This window comes from Pleurodeles waltl, chromosome 4_1, assembly GCF_031143425.1.
Source record: "Pleurodeles waltl isolate 20211129_DDA chromosome 4_1, aPleWal1.hap1.20221129, whole genome shotgun sequence".
NCBI lineage: Eukaryota > Metazoa > Chordata > Amphibia > Caudata > Salamandridae > Pleurodeles > Pleurodeles waltl.
The window spans coordinates 225,555,164-225,560,724 of record NC_090442.1 but is presented as its reverse complement, the minus strand read 5'-3'; the positions used below and the strand labels follow the sequence as shown (position 1 = coordinate 225,560,724).

Sequence of the window (5,561 nt, the reverse complement as noted above, 5' to 3'; positions counted from 1 at the left end):
CTGCAGCTCCACCAGCCCAGGCTCCTGAACCCTCCAAGCAAGTCCTGAAAAACCACAGTAAGTACTCACTGCCCCCGCCCAGCCCCTCGCCCTGCCCCGCGCTACTCACCTCTTCTCCTGCTTCCCTCTTCATCTTTGATCTTCCTCTTTGCTCTCCATCTGTATTCTTCATCTGTGTTCTTCTTTCTTCCCTGCACCCCGTCCTCCGTGTTCTTTCTTCTGTCTTCATCTGTGTTCTTCTTCTGTGCTCGTCTTTCTTCCCTGCACCCCGTCCTGCGTGTTCTTTCTTCTGTCTTCATCTGTGTTCTTCTTCTGTGCTCTCCTTCTGTGTATTTCATCTGTGTTTCTTCCCTCTCTTCTGCACCGCGACCTGCGTGTGCTTTCTTCTGTCTTCATCTGTATTCTTCTTCTTTGTACTTCATCTGTGTTTCTTCCTTCTCTTCTGCACCGTGACCTGCGTGTGCTTTTTTCTGTCTTCATCTGTATTCTTCTTCTTTGTACTTCATCTGTGTTTCTTCCTTCTCTTCTGCACCGCGACCTGAGTGTGCTTTCTTCTGTCTTCATCTGTATTCTTCTTCTTTGTACTTCATCTGTGTTTCTTCCTTCTCTTCTGCACCGCGACCTGCGTGTGCTTTCTTCTTCTTTGTCCTTCTTCTGTGTTCTTCATCTGTATTCTTCTTCTGTGTTCTTCTTTACCTTCTCCTTGGCTCTTCTCTCTTCTGCTCCTCGCTCCTCTTCTTCTTTACCTTCTCCTTGGCTCTTCTCTCTTCTGCTCCTCTTCTTCTTTACCTTCTTCTGGGCTCTTCTCTCTTCTGTTCTTCTGCTCCTCTTCTTCTTTACCTTCTTCTTGGTTCTTCTCTCTTCTGTTCTTCTGGCCTTCGCTCCTCTTCTTCTTTACCTTCTTCCTGGCTCTTCTCTCCTCTCTCTTCTGCTCTTCTGCTCCTGACTCCTCTCTCTGACCTTCCTCACTCCCCTCCACCTCTGTAACCCCCCCCTCGCCTATCTTCCTATCTTTTCTTCCTAACTCCCCGCCACCTTTAATCCCCCCCTATCTTTTCTCCCCTCTACCTGACCCCCCCACCCTCCGCTTTCCCTCCGCCACCACCTGCTCGCCCCGCCCCCCCCTGCTCCCATTCGTCGCCCCACTCCCGCCCCCAGCTGACCCCTCTTCCCCCCTCCTCCCTCTTATGGCGGCCGCACCGCTGGCGCGCCTTTGGCAAGCCCGCCTGTGCCTGTCCGCGCCTGGACCGCGCCCAGCGCCACGACCCCTGGCCACCAGCACTCCCAAACCCCGCAGCATCACTACGACCCCGTCACCCTCCACGCCCTCAACCCGGGGCGCTCCAGCACCTGCTTCCAAGCCAACCTGAAACGCACCCACGGACCCTTCGTATGTCACACCTGCAAACTCACCTTCCAACGCGAAAACACCACGCCCGCCAGCCCACGCGCCAACAACCACCTCAAATACATCCTGATCAACGCACGCTCCGTCCACAAGCACGCCGTTGAACTATGGGACCTCCTGGACTCCACCGCACCGGACGTCGCCTCCATCACTGAGACCTGGATGAATGCCTCCTCGGCCCCCGACATCGCCATAGCCATCCCCGACGGCTACAGGATTTCAAGGAGAGACCGCACCAACCAAGTAGGTGGAGGAATCGCCATCGTCTTCAAGGACTCCATCAACGTCACCACCTCCACCAAAGACACCCCCCTTGCCGCTGAACACCTGCACTTTCAGATCCACACCGAACCCAGGACCACACTCAGAGGAACTCTCATCTACCGACCCCCTGGACCACGCGCCCTCTTCAGCGACTCCATCACTGACTTCATCTCCCCGCACGCCCTTGCCTCGCCAGACTACATCCTCCTCGGTGACCTCAACTTCCACCTGGAACAGAACAACGACCCCAACACCACCGCCCTGCTCGACAACCTCGCCAACCTCGGCCTCAAGCAACTGGTGAACACCCCCACCCACATCGCCGGACACACGCTAGACCCCATCTTCTCCGCCGGCAACCACATATCCTTCAGCCACTCCTCAGCTATACACTGGACCGACCACATATGTGTCCACTTCACCTTCCGACGCGAGACTCGCCACCTCCGCACACAACCCATCCCACGTCGACAGTGGAACAAAATCCCAGAGGAACAGCTTCTCTGCACTCTCAACGACAACCAACCCACCTTCTCCTCCGACCCCAACGACGCAGCCCTCAGTCTCACGAATTGGATCGCCAACTGCGCAGACAACCTCACTCCCCTCAGACGCCTCCCAAGACAGACCAACACCAAAAAACCTCTCTGGTTCACCAACACCCTTAAGGAATCAAAGAAAACCTGCCGCACCCTTGAGAAAGCCTGGCGCAAGGATCACACCGCAGACAACATGACTGCCCTCAAAAACGCTACCCGCGAACACCACCAACTGATCCGCGCCGCCAAAAGAAATTTCTTCACAGAAAGACTGGACAAAAACAGCCACAACAGCAGAGAACTCTTCAACATTGTCAAAGAGCTCTCCAACCCTAACGCCAACGCCAACGCCATCACGCCCTCACAAGAACTCTGCAACTCCCTCGCCACCTTCTTCCATCGTAAGATCACCGACCTACACAACAGCTTCGGACACCAGACCCAGCCAACCACCACAGAACCTACAACCCCAGCCATCACCCTCAACGCCTGGACTCACATCAACATGGAAGAGACCAAAGCCACCATGAACTCCATCCACTCCGGTGCCCCCTCGGACCCCTGCCCACACTTCATCTTCAACAAAGCCAACGACATCATCGCCCCGCACCTCCAGACCATCATCAACAGCTCGTTTTCATCTGCTACCTTCCCAGAGAGCTGGAAACACGCTGAAGTCAACGCCCTATTGAAAAAACCTACGGCGGACCCAAGCGACCTGAAGAACCTCCGCCACATCTCGCTCCTCCCATTCCCCGCCAAAGTCATAGAGAAGACCGTCAACAAGCAACTTACCAACTTCCTTGAAGACAACAGCCTACTCGACCCCTCTCAGTCCGGATTCCGAGCCAATCACAGCACAGAAACTGCCCTCATCTCAGTCACAGACGACATCAGAACCCTGATGGACAACGGAGAAACAGTCGCCCTCATCCTCCTCGACCTCTCGGCTGCCTTCGACACCGTCTGCCACCGAACCCTAATATCCCGCCTCGCTCCACCGGGATCCAAGGACCCCACCGAGATCATCTGCGGCGTCCCACAAGGCTCCTCGCTCAGCCCGACACTCTTCAATGTCTACATGAGCCCCCTCGCCGACATCGTACGCAAACACAGCATCATCATCACCTCCTACGCCGACGACACTCAACTGATACTTTCCCTCACCAAGGACCCCACCAGCGCCAAGACCAACCTGCAAGATGGAATGAAAGACGTCGCAGATTGGATGAAACTCAGCCGTCTGAAACTGAACTCAGACAAAACAGAAGTCCTCATCCTCGGAAACACCCCGACCGCCTGGGACGACTCCCGGTGGCCCACGGCCCTTGGCACCACACCGACCCCCTCAGACCACGCATGCAACCTCAGTTTCATCTTGGACCCACTTCTCACCATGACCAAACAAGTCAACGCCGTATCATCCTCCTGCTTCCTCACCCTCCGCATGCTCCGAAAGATCTTCCGTTGGATCCCCGCCGACACCAGAAAGACCGTGACCCACGCCCTCATCACGAGCCGCCTGGACTACAGCAACACACTATACGCAGGAACCACCGCTAAACTCCAGAAACGTCTACAACGAATTCAAAACGCCTCCGCCCGCCTCATCCTCAACATACCCCGCAACAGCCACATCTCCGCCCACCTGAGACACCTGCACTGGCTTCCCGTCAACAAAAGGATCACCTTCCGACTCCTTACCCACGCACACAAAGCCCTCCACAACAAGGGACCCGAACTCCTCAACCGCCGCCTCAGCTTCTACACTCCCACCCGTCCTCTTCGCTCCGCCAACCTCGCTCTCGCCGCCGTCCCTCGCATCCGCCGCACCACGGCGGGTGGGAGGTCCTTCTCCTACCTGGCGGCCAAGACATGGATCTCCCTCCCCACCATCCTCAGGACCACCCAGGACCACTCCGCTTTCCGGAGACTACTCAAGACCTGGCTCTTCGAGCAGCAGTAACCCCTTACCCCTAGCGCCTTGAGACCCGCACGGGTGAGTAGCGCGCTTTATAAATATTTATGATTTGATTTGACTTATGCCTCATGGCATCAGTCAGGCCACCAATCATGCCTTTCAGGGTCTGGTTGAATCTCTCAACAAGCCCATTGTATTGAGGATGATAAGGGGTGGTAAACCGGTAGGTAACCCCACACTCATCCCACATGGACTTCATGTATGCAGACATGAAGTTTGTGCCCCTGTCGGACACAAACTCCTTAGGGAATCCCACACGGGTAAATATTCCCAACAGGGCTCTGGTCACCACCGGTGCAGTCACTGTTCTCAGAGGGATTGCCTCTGGATAGCGGGTGGCATGGTCCACCAAAACCAGGATAAACCTGTTGCCCAAGGCAGTTTTGGGTTCCAAGGGACCAACGATGTCGATGCCCACCCTTTCAAAGGGGGTGCCAACGACTGGGAGTGGGATCAGGGGAGCTTTAAGCCGTTTCCCTGTCTTCCCACTAGCCTGGCAGGTGGGGCAAGCTGTGCAGAAGTTATCTGAGGCTGTCCTCATTCTGGGCCAATAGAAGTGGGTGTCAAGCCTGTTAAAGGTCTTGTCTTGGCCCAGGTGTCCTGCCAGGGGGATGTCGTGAGCCAGGCCCAGTAGGAAGTTCCGGTAACACTGGGAGACCACCAGCACACGGGGTGCCCCAGGACCTGGAACCTTACGCTCACTGTAAAGGAGATCCTTCTCCCAGTAAATATGGTGAGCGCCAGAGGCGTCACCTGCTGCTTGGGCTGTGGCCTGTTGCCTCAGACCCTCAAGGGCGGGGCATTCCTTCTGTGCCTTGCAGAATGCTGCCCTGGTTGGCCCCCCTCTACTTGCCAGCCAGCAAGTTCAGGTAGGTTACCCAGGTCAGCTATGGCCTCCCCAGTTGGCTCAGGGGCCTCCTCCTCCTCAGGGGCCTCGTCCACCACCGTCGGAACATTTGAGGCAGGTTTCCCGCGCCTCTTGCCCTTCCTCTTTGCAGCTGTCTGGGCCATCTTTCCAGGCTCCAGATGCCCTTGACTCCCTTCCCGGGCAGCCATGGACCGTGTGGTCATGCAGACCCACTCAGGTAACCCTAACATCTCCAGGTGAGATCTGAGCTCTACTTCTTTCCAAGCAGTATGCTCAAGATCATTGCCTAACAGACAATCTACAGGCATGGCAGGACTTACAGCTACTTTCAGAGTACCAGAGACCCCCCCCCCACTCAAAGGGAACCAGAGCCACCGGTAGGTGACTCTCACGATTGTCAGCGACTATGACCTGGTGGAATGTATTAGGGACTATCTGCTCTGTTGACACCAGCTGACTCTTGATAGTAGTCATACTGGCTCCTGTGTCACGCAGAGGCTC

At 55.9% G+C, this 5,561-nt stretch overlaps 1 long non-coding RNA gene across 1 annotated transcript; it reads right to left on the bottom strand.

The window, feature by feature from the left end:
- Positions 1-469: 469 nt before the first annotated feature.
- Positions 470-965, bottom strand: LOC138288498 (uncharacterized). The gene is made up of 3 exons (XR_011202421.1): positions 899-965; positions 747-840; positions 470-696 (listed from the first exon to the last, which is right to left on the bottom strand). It is a non-coding gene; the product is annotated as an uncharacterized lncRNA (long non-coding RNA).
- Between the last annotated feature and the right edge of the window lie 4,596 nt (positions 966-5,561).